We start from the raw sequence: 15,232 nt of genomic DNA on the forward strand, positions 1-15,232 counted from the left end.
TGACAAAGTCATTTGTCAGATGTACCTGCCGCTGTGTACCTACCGTTGTTGAATCGCCGAGTGGTTCACGGTAATGAAAGCTGCAAATAAGAGGAGGGTATTGCAACTTGCTGCTTGTATCATGTGATTAGCCTTACCTCCTGACTGATTCTGCATGGGTGTATACTGCATGTATGCGAACACCATAGGGTGGACACCAACTGGAGTGTAATCGGTAATTGTGGGCAATTATGTGGACTACGTGATGAGGAAAGTTGGGGTTTCCCAACTTGGGGCTGGTATAATGTATGGTTAGCTTACGGGCAGTCGCGGTGGAATAAGTAATCGGGCTTTGGCGATGGCCCCGTGTGCTATGGGGCGCAGACGTCTATGAAACGCGTGAATCGAGATGAAAAGTGAGTGCAGAGGGGCGAGACCGCGTGTGGGATTGAAAGTTCTACTTATTGCTTTTGTTTGCATCGGCGCAGTTTTGTGCAAACTTCCCAGTTCTTCCCTCGTGCAGTTTCCCGCGAGAATCTCGAAGGGATGTTATACCATAGCTGGCACACTGCTGTCCATCGCACCCTATATACTTTGGCGGGTGTTCTTCCAGCTGCTTCGGTTTTGAAATCAGACATAGTCCTATAGACTTTCTGATCATGTCTGCCCCTCTCACAGGGCGACCTGCATGTTGAGCGCGTTGCTAATTTCTTTTTTGTTTCTTTCTTTTTCTCTTCGTGTCCTGGTCCGATGTGGGAAAAAAATTGCTGTGTCTTAGCTAAGGTTAAGCCCAGGATGCGAAGCATACTAGCCTTTATTTTAACGCGACAGCGTTAAGGAGCTCGTGTCGCAGAAAAGCTGGTGTCGTCGGCGTCGGCTCAGGCGTGCGGCGCTTGCTCAGGCGCACATTTCGTTGTCGCGCCGAACGCTGCGTTGCTCGACGCTCACCGCGTCCGATGCGGGGCGCGTAGTCGCTGCGCCGTAGCAAAGCCACCTAGAAACAGTCTCTGTAGCACGCCGCAACCTTCGCTTCTCATTCCAACGAGCAGCTCTGTCTCCAGGAGGCATCTCACCTCGTGAGTGTCTAGCAGAGGCAAGCGCAGCTGCTTATATACCGCCGCGACGCCGCGAGCGACGGCGCGAGTTGGAGCCCCCGTTTCTCCTCTGTCGTGACGTCACGGTGTCACGTGGTCAGCCTTGAAGGCGACGCCGCGAGTTGGAGCCCCGTTTCTCCTCTGTCGTGACGTCACGGTGTCACGTGGTAATGAAGGCGACACCGCCGCGCCTGAGGAGCTGGGTTGAGCTCTAGTAATATGCTTCGCATAAAAAAAAAGTTTTGTCAGGTAATGAAACCAGCTCCGTTCGCGACGCGTCCGTAATCGCGGCCATTGCCAGAGTACGGGAAGCCTCGAGCTCGCTTCTTCCCGACGCCGCCCCGGCTGCGGGAGCCGCCGGGGACCTTCTCCATCGGCGTCGCCGCCGCTGGGAGGCGGCTCTCAAAAGTTCAGAGTTGGCAGGCCAGCTCTGGGCCGTCCGGCAAGCCGAAGATGCCGCCCGAGTCCAAGGACTTCGAGCCGCCACCTGAGTCCACCACAACAAAAACTGCCGGACCATTCTTTAATAAAGTTTCTTCTTTTTCTTCTTGCGTACGCCGGGTCTTTCGTTTCTCGCGGCGCTAATAGATTCCGGGCTTGGCAGCAGCAGGAGTACCGCGCTAGTTACGCCGGGATCCTCAGTGACAGTTGTTCGGAATTACTGCAACACTACAGGGGCGCTAGATTCAAGTACCCGCCGCCCCATAAAGCACTGACAAAGGAGGAAGCAACGGGCTGGCGTAGGCTCCAGACAAACACCTTCCCCAACCTTTTCATATTCAACAAGATGTTCCCAACGCAGTGTAGGGACACCTGCCCCTGGTGTGGGGCTACACCCACACTCTATCACATAACTTGGGAGTGCGAACGAAACGACGCATTCCGCGATCATAAACCCCCGAGTGCGGAGCATTGGGAGAGCCGGCTTGTCAGCTGCGAGCTCGCCGTCCAAAGAAGGATGGTGGAGCACGCTAGGGACGCGGCCAAACCCAGTGGAGCCCTGGACTGAGGGACCACCCGTGCTGAAGAGGCTTCCCTTCGACGAGAAGACAGAGTGAAGAAGATAAGACCTCGATCCGCGAGAATTCCATTTTGTGATTCAATAAATGTTTTCTCTCTCTCTCTCTCTCTCTCGTATCTCGCTTCGCATGGAAGTTCCACTTTATAGTGGGACGTTCCCCGAACGCTCGTCTGACCTGGAATAGCCCTAGATGTGATAACGCTTACCGCATAGGATTTTCGTACAGCTATTGTCACAGTGCTTGGCCTGGTCTGCAGCGACCTCGCGGACAGAGTTCTGCTACACCGAAATAAAACCGCGAGCATTGGGTCCCCCCGCGCGTATCGCGGACGGGCTTCCCCAAATTGCGGTCGCCCGGCGCCCCTCCCGAAGTCTCTAGCGGTCAGGACGCTTAAGCTCTTCAGGGCCCTCGTTGCGATACGCCCCCGTCTGGACCGCGTCTGGGCCGCGCCGCGTTTTCTTGTCCCGAAAAACACCGCCGCGACCCGGCAGCATGCGGCGGGTGTTTTTCAAAGGAGCCAGCGTTCGGGGTCACACGAAAGGCGAGGGGGTAGCGAAGTGGCGGTGGTGGTCAGCACTGTTGGCAGACGAGAGAGAGGGAGAGAGAGAGAGAGTGAGTGAGTGAATGCGCCTCTCCACTGTGCTTACTACTGACAGAGGAGGAGGGAGCGCTAAGTGTACCACCGCTGATTACGGCGAGGTGACAAAGATGAGATAATGGAAAGGGCGCGTGGAGTGGAGCGGCGGGCCGGGGGGGGGGGGGTGAGGGAGGGGGGCGCTCGCGCGCGCTCTGGATTCTTGCGCGGGGGCCACGCGCCGCTGCATCCTCCCCACCGCCTCCTCTCCGGGAGGTTTGGCGCTCTCGCTGCGAAGAAAATAGCCCTCTCGAAGCGGCCAATGGGCGGGCGGCCAAAACCGCGGGCTGCGCGCGGTCTCCTGGTCCACCCCTCCCTTCTCCTCTCTCCCTGGCGAGAGAGGGCGACAACCGTCCGAGTGCGCGCGATGGTGGTCGGGGACTTGTGCGGGTCTCGATTACGGGACCCGTTGTTTGCTCGCCTCGATTATACCGCTTGAGAGGCTCGCGCAGGCGTGAAAAAAAGAAGAGATCGAGGTCCAAGCTGATTCGGTGTCCGCGCCATGTGCACGCTGGCTCTCACGTGAAGAGCCCGCGCGCGAGTGCTCTGATTGGCCGGAGGCGACACCACGTGATCGACTGACATTTCGTGCCGTCGTTCACCAGTATCGATAGGAGTGCTCCAGAGCCTTTCCACTCCGAACTCTAAAAGTGGCCACTGACGTGGCTTTCGCTCGGAGACGCGGCCAGTGGGCGTGAAAAAGCACGGCTGCCCCGGTTGTCACAGCTGACCGGCGTTTCCACTGGCACAGTCGGTATTTAAATCCCTCGCGGTAGTGGCTGCGCTAGTTCGACCCCCCGCTTTATTCGGTATTCCGGTTCTCCCGGAATCTGCACACGTAACTTCCACGACGAGCGCTCGGCAGTCGGGCAGTCGTATAGATACAAGCAACCGAACTGTCGCAGTCGGATCCATTCCTATATAATTGGTCAATCCATTCACAATGTGCGTGCCATCCGAAATTTCCACAGCGAGCGGTCCGTCGTTTCCCATTGCATACGTTTTTTCGGCGCTTCCTCCCGCGAGACCGCGCGTGCGCGAAATGCCGAAAAGAAAAGTTCTTCGTCGGTGCGTGCGGAAGGCAGCCTTTTGAGCCGAACCGCAAGCGGACACCCTTTCGCGTTCGCCGCCGGTCCAGACAATGGCCCCCATAGCGGTAGAACAATGACGCTCGAATTGGGTGTCCTCCGACGGGAAGCTGGCTGCGACGTGCGCAGGGAGGAGAAGGAGGCGCGGCGCTCACCTTTAACGTCTCCCATTCCTGTTGCATCACCCACAGAGCGCGCCTGCACCGCTCGCTCCCCGTGGTGCGACGGGAGCTCGTGCTTAACGTTTTCTTTAAACGGCGTGTTTGTTGCCAAGGGGCCTCGCGCTCTGTTCCACCTTGTACAGTCGCGATCAATTTGAAGGTGATCGCGCGAGCATCGACCGGCGGGCCTTCCAAGCAGCATAGCGGCCGATATCGGAACTGCGAAGATAAAAAATGACTGTGGCTTAGGTAAGGTTAAGCCCAGGATGCGAAGCATACTAGCCTTTATTTTAGTTGTTGAACCACTGTTTAGCCTGGTGAACTGCTGTTGCTTGGCTATATTTGGTTCGGCTAGACGGAGAAACAACTCATGCGTTACTCTGCTTCGCCTTCAAGAGTGCAACGCGACAGCGTTCCCGTCGACCCGCCATTACAATGGGCTACGGCGCAGCGACTACGCGCCCCGCATTGGACGCGGTGAGCGACGAGCAACGCAGCGTTCGGCGCGGCAACGAAATGTGCGCCTGAGGAAGCGACGCACGCCTGAGCGTTAGAAACAGCTCGTTTCTAAGGCAACACCGCATTCACTAGAGGCGCTTTTGTACCGCTTTGAAGCATCGTACTCGTGGCTCAGTGGTAGCGTCTCCGTCTCACACTCCGGAGACCCTGGTTCGATTCCCCCCCAGCCCATCTTGCAAGAGTTGAGCCAAAGCCACTTCTCCTCTGTCGTGACGTCACGGTGTCACGTGGTATTCAAGGCGACACCGCCGCGCCTGAGGAGCTGGGTTGAGCTCTCGTAATATGTTTTGCATAAAATTGCGCGGCCTTCTTCCCCTATTATGCTCTCCCAGGCTGCAACCATCACCCCCAAGACCAACTCGCCGCATTTTTGTGTTTGTTTCCTTTTCATGGCAATGATCTGTGTGCGTCGCTTCCTCATGCATATCTTGGCTAACAATGACGCCTCTGCGCAAAAGCTCATAACGCAATCGAAATGAATTCGCAGGTTATGCCGTGAACGGTGACGGGAGTGACAGCTTTCCAGGGAACACCAAAAGAGAGAGAGGGGAGCTATCTGATGTTTCCCTCTCGACCGACGGTGATAACGTAACGTGGCGCTGCTCCTAGTTTTGGTCGCCGCTCGAGCGATCACCTTCAAATTGATCGCGACTGTACGGCCCATGCAACCAGCGCTCGCCGGGACGCGCGCTATACACACGTCAGTTTGAATGTGCACGGCTAAAATATGCGTATACGCCGTCCGGTGTAGAGGTGTCTCGTAAATGAAACGACACCTTGAACGACGACGTACAGGCGTGCCGGCTGCATGTACGCATATCGACGTTTTTCTTTGGTCCGATGCGTCAAGTCAATTAGAGAGAGAGAGAGAGAATGAAGAGGAAAGGCAGGGAGGTTAACCAGATATGAGTCTCCGGTTTGCTACCTTACACTTTTTTTAACGTTTTCCTCTCTGTCATCTTTCTAAGTCAATTAAGCTCTGCCCGTGGATGTAGATCTGCACCTCTCCAGGAGCGCATGCGCTCCTGCGTTTTTTTTTTTTTTTTTTGCACGCCGCGGGGTTCCCCGTTATAGGATTCAGGAGATATAGACACACGTATACACCTCAAGGTGAACGCTAAATTTGCCGAAGCGAAATCGAACCGTATATACTGTATACTAAAAGCTTTCCTCCGCTCGCTGTAGGCCTGTGCGTCTTTTAATGATGTCGCGCGTAGCATCGCGGTACTGTGTGAATTTTTCTGTTTCATTTTTTTCCCCATCTTCTTTCTCATTTTATTCCCTTTACCCCGTTCCCCAGCACAGATAGCCAGCCGGTACTTACACTGGCTAACCTCCCTGTCCCCCCCCCCCCTCTCTCTCTCTCTCTCTCTCTCTCTCTCTCTCTCTCTCTCTCTCTCTCTCTCTCTCTCTCTCTCACACACACAGCGCCGCATGTGGTTAATTGCCCGTACGACCGCACGCACCAAGAACGCAGGACTGCCGTGGACCACTGCATGCTATGGGGACGGCGTTCTTGTACTTCGTCATTATACTCGCATTCGTCGCACCCACGCCGCACCACCGCCGTCCTTCTCGCGGGAGGAAGCAGTGGCATTACGCTGCAGTTACAAACCGCAACTTTTCCAAATCTTGTCTCTCTCAATAAGTTCTACCCACACTGTTACGCAGATCGTTGCCCTGGCTGTGGCAGCTCGCCCACAATCTTCCACGTCACGATTGAGTGCACTGCAAACCTCTTTCCTCCCTTGCCAACTCTCCTTTACCCCCTGCGCGACAAAGAGCTGTGGGACGATGCCCTCCGCGACGGACCTCCCGAGGTCCTCCGAGCTGTGATACAACGGGCTCGAAACATCGCCGGAATCATCTTAGGGACCCTGGACTGAGGGTTCCTCCCACACTGCTCTCGCCGTTCAAATATTAATAGAGATGTTTTACTCTCGCCGTGGTGGCGCGTTCAGAACGCCAGTCGTGCTCGGAGGTCCCGCCGGGACACCACATATGCGTACATCCAGCGTATAGCCGCGCTCTGCAGATATCGCTCGATTAGAATTATCCAGTGGCACTCCCTGCGCTCCGCGGGAAAACGAAAAAAAAAAAAAGAAGAAGAAAGACGATGGTTGCGTGGCGATCTGATTAGATGGCGGAAAGGCGGAGGGGAGTGTTAATTACGACCGCCGCTTGTGAGCCGAGGACGACTGTCAGAGCAGCGAGTGTGCGCATGCGGTCTGCGCATGTGAGGGGCCCCCCAAACTCGAGGCGCCTTGCCATCGCCTTGCGCGCGCGCGAACCATGGCCGTGGATGCCGAACGAGAAATTGCCAGTCTGTAGTATACATGTAAAAAACGCGCAGCGTCTCAGAAGCTGCAGCTTGTCTCGGCTTGTCATGGCCGGATTGGCCAGCCTGTATGTAGTCTCTCCTTGCACTTTTAGTCAGCCGTTGCAAGGTCGAGCTTATTTCAGAATTTTGAACCAGGAATGGACGTCTGCTCATCCTCCTTGCCTTTCCGTGCTTCTCTCTCTCTCTCTCTGCCGAGTTCACGCGTAATTAAGCTTGGTAAAAGCGTACATTGCAAGGGGACGTCACGAAGTTTATACGATGGCGTGACCTCCTGCAGAACACACAGATAACGTAAGCATTACAGAAGGAAAAACAAGGCGACGAGGTAAGTGCAGAAATGTGTACACGTACCAGTGTATATACGCGACCGGTATCACTGCAGAATATAATTTTTTCCAAGCAGCGATCGAGTATGTCACGTGGTGCGTAGCCATACGAGAATGTGACGTCACCATATACTCGCTGACTGTTCAGTGTGCACTGCTTAGTCGCTCCTTATAGTCGGGTCGAGGAGAGTGACACGGGGCGAGAACCTCGATCGCCTGGTGACGCTGCTAGAGATTGCAGAAAAATAAGAAATGGGAAGACGAGGCGCCGCGATTATCGCGGTGGCTGTCTCTCGCGCTGGTGCGCACTGGATGTTCGGCGGTGATTAATGGCAATCCTCCCCTCCCCCTCTCTACCCTCTCCTCGGCCGGTGGAGATACGCTGGAAAGTTCCCGACATTCGACAGCACAGACCCCGGGGCAGACAACCGGATCGAGACGTGATTACAAGAAAAGAAAAAACGTCATTTCTTGCGAGAGCTCCCACCCGCTGCGCTCGGTGCGGCCGTATAGCGAGATGGAGCGCACAAACAGGCCGTTTATCTTAAAAGCGCTTCGTTGTAGCGGCCGCTACCATCACATATGTGTGCGGCTTAGGTACGTGTACATACCGAATCTAAAGTGGTGTTGTGCACTTTTGTGTCCGCGCGGCGGCCCGTGTGACCACCACTCTTTCCTTTAGAGCATTGTCAAGGGCTCTCTGATACGTCTCGCCCGTATACAGACGACCGAGGCTTATTGTATACAGCCACCGTGACGCCTTGTTGCAAGTTAAATATACACTCAGCGGTATGGGTTCACCGACCTTGCCTCGTCCTTGGGCTTGCAGCCGGGACCGAGGGTGTTGTTCTGGAGGTGCGATCTTATAACGGTTCGGAAATCGAACTGCTCGATCGTTCTCGCGTGATTGGTGAGAATTGCGCTTTCGCCGAAGAAACCCACCGCGGTGGTCTGTAGTGGCTTTGGCATTGCGCTGCTGTGGGAGGGGGGTGGGGAGGCGATATGATGGGGGCGAAATGCGAAAAAAAAAAAAACCGGGCACTGGGCATCATGGGTGCACGTTACACAAGAACCACGGGTGGTCAAAATTAATCCCCCACTATGCGGCGTTCCGCATAATCGTACATCGTGGTTTCGGCACGTATGAGACCCCAGAATCTAATTCTTCCTTCCTTCCTTTCTTTCTTTCTTTCTTTCTTTCTTTCTTTCTTTCTTTCTTTCTTTCTTTCTTTCTTTCTTTCTTTCTTTCTTTCTTTCTTTCTTTCTTTCTTTCTTTCTTTTCTAAGAAAGTGCGATTGTGACCAGTCACGTTATAGGGCAAGCGAGTGGCTCGCTTTCGGGACCGCGATGCGAGATCTCTCTCCCTGTCAAATTGCGCAGTGGAGCCTTTTGAGCCAATCAGAGAGGCCGTCGCGAACCTGTGGACCAATCAGCGCTTACGAGATGGCGTATTCGGCAATGTGACGGCTTCGGTGACTTCATTTCATACTCGGCACGGATCATAGTTGCAAGCATGTCTTGCAAGTATGATCCGATTCCACAAGTGCACAAGGTCACGCTTTGCGTTAGGAACCAACGCGCCCGCTCGATCAGCTGTCGAGCAGCGCGCTTGCGCGATTCAGAATCGAATGCATAAGTAAATACATAAATACAGAATCGAAAACCTATGAAATACTGCCAAAATCGAATCAAAACTGGATATTTTTCGAACAGTTCCCGAATAATGAACAACCCTTCTTACAATTAACGCAAAACGACCTTTATTACGCGCCACTATACGTGTATATAGCTTCTCGCGTTTTATGTATACGACGTATGGACGCCGGTGGAAATTGTTATCGCGCGTTCGGTCCAATTTCTTGTTTGTTCGCGCGCGGTTGGCGGTTTTGTTGGGTAATTCGAAAGCTGTTCGAGAAATATTCGTAATTACGAACGGTGAGTATTCGATTCGGAGAAAGGGCATATTCGACTCAGAAATAACGTTCAGCGCAAAGGACAAGGACAGCGATAGACGACATACACAGCGCTGTGTATGTCGTCTATCGCTGTCCTTGTCCTTTGCGCTGTACGTTATTTTTGATCGTGAATTATACCAACTAGCCCAAGCAACCACCCTTTATGTTCGACTCGTTGTCCGAAGGTTTCGAATGCCCGCACGCCCCTGGCATCCGCGGTGATTTGAACGAGCGCGTTCGGCACGTGTGGAGCTGCCTGCATGCTATCTCCCCCCCCCTCCCCCTTCCCCCCTCCCGCCTCCCAGGAAGCAGCACGCAGCCGGAGCTGCCACTTCGGTCGCGGAGCCGAAAGGTCACACGTGTGCGCGACGGGAGGCGTGCTGCCTCCTTCCCGGGTCGTGAAGAACGTTCGACAGTGGTAGTCGATGGGGCGTTATAAGGAAACTTGCATCTCTCAATATTCTCCCGAAAAGTGGCGTAAATCGGTTCAGTGCGCATCGTGCCGAGTGGTATCTATCTATCTATCTATCTATCTATCTATCTATCTATCTATCTATCTATCTATCTATCTATCTATCTATCTATCTATCTATCTATCTATCTATCTATCTATCTATCTATCTATCACGCACACGCGCGCACACACACACACACACACACACACACACACACACACACACACACACACACACACACACACACGCACGCACGCACGCACGCACGCACGCACACGCACATGTGTAAGATTATGTGCCTGCATATAAGCAATGTTAGCTGAAGCGTTGCTAAAATGGGTGCGGTCAACGGGTGATTGGTCCGGGAAGGCGGTGCCAGTCCTGAGAGGTCCGGTTAATGAAAGATTGTGTACATGTTTGTCTCTTGCATATGACACTATTTCGATGTGTCGTTTTTTTTTTCGCACTCTATATGAATGCGGGGAGCAATATGAGACGTAAATGCTGTTAAACAGAAAAAGAACGCTCTAAAGATTTGCACAGGAGACACGCCGAAGTGAGGAAACTGTTCGAATTCTTCGCGAACGCAAAAAAAAAAAAAAGATACAGCTATATAGGTGTTTTTAGGATTGGCGAGAAACCACGACCTCTCACGGTCGATCACTCTTCGAAACTTGCGTGATCAGAATTGCCACTTTATCTCCTCTTTCAGGCGGTGCACAAAAGCCGAGACGCGTTCTCGCGGGCGAACTTGAGGTCGAACTTGAGGTCTAACTTGAGGTGTCGCTTGAAGACGCTGCGACGACGATGTGTGGCACTGCAAGTGCCACTTGGTTGCCACGGGGACGACAAGTCCTGGTGCCGCCGCCAGCAGTGGCTAACAAACTGCATATGGCAGTCTGGCAAGCGTGCTGCTCACGTGATTCGATCGCTGACCGCTAACCGTGACGGGCAGATTTATATGCGCTTTATCGAACAGCATATATGTGAAACCGGCGCTGGCCAGGAGGCGCTGCGGGAGGTTGCGTGTGGTACTCAAATATGCTGACACCGTCCGGTAGGGAGGCCACGAAAATTGCACGGCATACTTAACGTTAACAGCTAGACGAGCGCCTGCATCAGCGTTCACTTGTAGGCCGATGCGCCTGCAGTGAAGTTCTGCTCATGACCATGTACGTGTTGCGAGAAGCGCACGTGCTGCTACGTTCTAGCACGTCGCTGCCCAGACAGGTCAGGGGCCGGACACATGTGCTTCAAAACGAGCGGTGAATTTGCTGATGCCCAAATCGTAGCATGTGCTATACTGTAAATTGTGTCCGCCGCCCGCTATATGGGCTGTGTGTTACGGCCCTGGCTGTTGGCACGCGAAGTTTCAGCCCTGGCTGTCCATAAAACTGCGTGCTTCGCGGAATAGCTTGTAGCTGGAATGCGCATGCCCGCAGCGTTATCGAGCGCGTAACGTTTTCCTTTTTTTTCTTCTTCTTTTTTCGTTTGCTTGCTTTTAGTTACAGAGCGATGCGTTCGCGAAACACGAGATGCACCTCGCGGTATGCATAGTATGCACGTGACGTCACATCCGCTGCTATCGTCTGCTTCCGCTTCCTTCCGCCATCTTGGGGAACCTTATCAACAGGTGCGCGCATGGGCCTATAGGTTCCCCAACATGGCGCCTCCGTAAACCCGGAGTATCCTTGAATGAAGTACGTGCATACTATGTATATGCATGCTCGGAGCATGCGCATTCAGGACCACGGAGCTATATAGTGCGCCAAAGTGTGCGTGTTTCCTCTATCCTCGCTATGAGGAACCAGCGCTGGCCTGGGGCATTCTAGGTATAGCGTTGCCTGGAGGGCCGTTATACGGCAGTTTGAGTGCGCGCCTAAAATATACACCGTCTTCCGGTGTATGGAGGGCTGCGAAAATTGGCACGACGTTTTGAACGGTAAAACAGAGGCGCGCGCCTATGCAGGTAATCAACGTTTGCTTTTTAAAAGCCCGACTCGTCCCGATAACCGCGCGAGCTCTGCCCGTGGCCATGTGTATATGTGCGTTGAGAGGATTACATTCGCTTCTTGTACTACGTTCTGTATAACGCCGCTGTCCACTCGCGTATATATATATATATATATATATATATATATATATATATATATATATATATATATATATATATATATATATATATATATATATATATATATGGCACTGCACTGTAAAATAATTTACACCCTTAAAAGTGGTAAAGGGTGTAAATATGTCTATAAGCCGCATCTTTAGGGTGTACGTTATATTATTCACACCATAGGGGTGTAAATTATAAACACATTTATACCTTTTTCACTTTTAAGGGTGTAAGTTATTTTACAGCGTGTCTCGTCACCAAGGAGTTTTTTTCTTTTAATTTCCTGGAGCGGAGATGACGTCTCTAACGAACGCCGTGAAAGGTACACAGTTATAAGATATATATATATATATATATATATATATATATATATATATATATATATATATACCAGCAGATGGTGGACGCTTGCGTGTGGCTCGAGACGGACGCCGAACTTGCTGACGTGAAGAAATGGCCGCGCACGGTTGCTATACTGCTGAAAAGTGTTTTTGTGTTGTGGCGCTGCCGTTGCAACGCGAAGCTATATAGAGCGCTGGTTTGGGCCATGCTGCAACTGTCTGCCGATTGTGTGGTACAGCGCGAAGAATGGATAAGGGACGCAAGAAAAACGAACCAACTATAGCCCAAACCATATCACCCTTCTATGATGTCTGCTGATGTTCCGAAGAGTGTCGTGCCGAACACCACGCCCTCTCCCTCCTATCCTCTCTCCATGCTTTACCGTGTTGTTGTTGGATAATGCAGACACGTTTATTGACGCTTCCGTGCGTTCCAGCTAACGTTAGGCTATAGCCGTTCAACGAAAAAAAAAGAAAGAAAAATTAAAAGAACACCGTGAGAGATATAGTTGTAAGACCTATGTTCGGTCGTTATAGAGGTTTCGCGACAGAACACGGTATAGGTCTTAAAATCGCATCGTGCACCGTATACCGTGTTGTGAAAACTAAGGTTTTCTTTTTCTGTCTCTTTTTCTCGTTGAACAGCTTGGCTGAAGTTAGCCGGGACTCCCTGTAGATTGCCACTGCCTTAGGCGTATATATACACGGTCCCGAGGCATTTGTGGCCGGCAGCTGTATACTAATAAAACGGCTGAAACAAGTTCCCATGCGGATTTTTTTTTTTTTTAGTTGCGTAATCTTGCGTCCGCGCCGTGCGCGCCTATAGCTGTATACGCGCGGTGCATGTTTCGGCTTATGTACTTCCAGAAGCTGTGCAGGGACACGGCCGGCGCAAAAAAGAAAAAAAGAAGAAGAAGAATAAAAAAAAAAACAGGGTCGTCGAATTGCGAATTCCGAGCGCGCGGTACACACGGGCCGGACGGGAGTCGATCGCTCACGGGTTGCACAATGTGTCCTTGCCGAGCAATGGCCGTGGCTGATATATTATTATTATTATCATTATTTCGCCACCACCCCCATGCACCGCTCGCTCAAACGCGATGCGGGGGGTGTCCCCCGCCCGGTGAGGCGGTCAGCTGTTGAGCTTGTTGAGACGGCGGTCAGCTGGCCGACGTCATCAGCTGCGCGCGCGATTTGCATACGGGAGACAAAACAGCCGCGGGGCTTCGCGTGCGAGCTGCGTTGTGGACGCGGTGGGAACACGCAATGCCACTGCACTGTAAAATAATTTACACCCTTAAAAGTGGTAAAGGGTGTAAATATGTCTATAAGTCGCATCTTTAGGGTGTATGCTATATCATTCACACCCTGCGGGTGTAAGGTGTAGACACATTTACACCCTTTTCACTTTTAAGGGTGTAAACTATTTTACAGTGACATGCCTCGTCACCGCGGAGTTTTTTATTAATTTGCTGGAGCGGAGATGACGTCTCAAACGAACACCGTGAAAGGTATACAGTTATAAGACCTGTGCGGTGTTCGGTCGTTATAGAGGTCTCGCGGCCGAACACGGTAAGTCCTGGGATCGACTGCAGACCGCGGGCGCAGTCTTTTTGAGGCGATGAGATGTTTGTCGCGACAGCATTGCCGCAGGTGACGAGCAGGGAGGTTTAAAAAAACATGCTGGGCGCTCTGTTCCTTCTTCTGTCCCCTTTGGTGTCATTGCGCTGCTAATCAGACTTTAAAGCACATTTTTGCAACAAGCCCAATCTCGCACCCGTCTTATAGTCACAGAAAATGAAGCCGGAGCGTCGCCACCTTACCATAGGCACGAAGAAAAAAAAAAACAAGAAAAACGTTAGCGAATAGCGGGGATTATGCGAAGCGCTCTCTTCCTACTCCGTGCTACTTAGGATGGTGAATTTTGCCGTAAAGATAATGTTCGACCTCTTTCTTTCTGTCACTGGTTTGAGAAGGAAGGTCTTGTGAAAGTGGCACATCAAGATATTAGTACGCATGCCTAAGGCAACATTTTAGCCAGAGACTACGTGATTTTATTTTCTAAGTAGGCTAACCTTTACAATAACTGAGCAAAACGAAATGACCTGTGTGCGGATTTCAGCTGATGTAGCCCTTTTTTTCAGGGTAGAAGTATAGGCAAACTTTGGCTTCGTCTGTGCTGATAAGAAACATGCGGGGGCTGCCACTCCAGTAATCTCTTCTTCTTTTTTTTTTTCTTGAAGACCGCCTTTCTCGTCACCGGTAATGTTGTCGGATAATTTAAAGATCGCATCTCCTCTGAAAAGACAGCGCCCGATGTCTGCAGTCGATCCCAGGAAATCTTTATCAAATAACGTATATATACTGGCAGTATGTGTTTTCTGGCCCATTTTGGCCGCTCTTGAGGAGTTTACGAAAGCCGCCACGTTGAGACGTTGCGCATTTTCGAACGCAGTCAGCTTTGTTGATAACCCCCCGTGGTTGCGTAGAGCAGCTGTGGCGTTGCTCTGGTAAGCGCAAGGTCGCGGGATCGAATCCCGGTCGCGGCGGTCGCATTTCGATGGGGGCGAAATGAAATAAAAAAGAAAGAAAGCGCGCCTGTGTGCCGTGCACTGGGTGCGCATTAAGTATCCTCAGGTGGTCCAAAATTAATCCGCGGTCCCCCACTTCGGCGTGCCCCGTAAAGATGGTCGTTTTGGCGCGCAAAAGATTGCGCGGAAACTATCGACGATCGATTTTCAGTGTATAAGCGAACAGCCGAGAAAGCTATGCGCTTCATTTAAGGAATGATGCTCCTTGAATGCGTGTATTTGTTGCATTAAAGACATTTTTTGGTAGGCCCTGTTGTCTCGTTGGATAACCCCGTGGACGAGAGCACCGTCAACCAGCGCAGCCGTAGCGGGTTCGGACCCTCTCCCACAAAGGGAGAGGGCGGTGTGAGAGGAGGAGGGTTGGCACGTGCCGGGCGCCCCCTTTAGCGCCGGCAGGGCGTCGCTTGCGACTCGCACAACTCGGACACAAACGCGCTCTGCAACACACTCGCTTGCGTCTTGCGTTGGCGCCTTTTTTTCGTCGGCGGTGCAAGTCCGACCACCGACCAAAAAAACAAAACAAAAAGAATGGCCAGAAGAGCCGGTAAAATACAAGCTGTTCGCCTAAATATTCGGCTGGCCCCCTTCCGGCACAGGACTGCCG

General features: G+C 52.2%; 1 protein-coding gene across 1 annotated transcript in view; it reads left to right on the forward strand.

The window, feature by feature from the left end:
- Nucleotides 1-15,232, forward strand: part of LOC139047730 (hypoxia-inducible factor 1-alpha-like) — a 250,417-nt gene that overhangs the window by 74,790 nt on the left and 160,395 nt on the right. The window lies entirely within an intron of this gene.

The sequence above is a fragment of the Dermacentor albipictus genome, chromosome 7, assembly GCF_038994185.2.
Source record: "Dermacentor albipictus isolate Rhodes 1998 colony chromosome 7, USDA_Dalb.pri_finalv2, whole genome shotgun sequence".
In the NCBI taxonomy this organism is placed as follows: Eukaryota; Metazoa; Arthropoda; class Arachnida; order Ixodida; family Ixodidae; genus Dermacentor; species Dermacentor albipictus.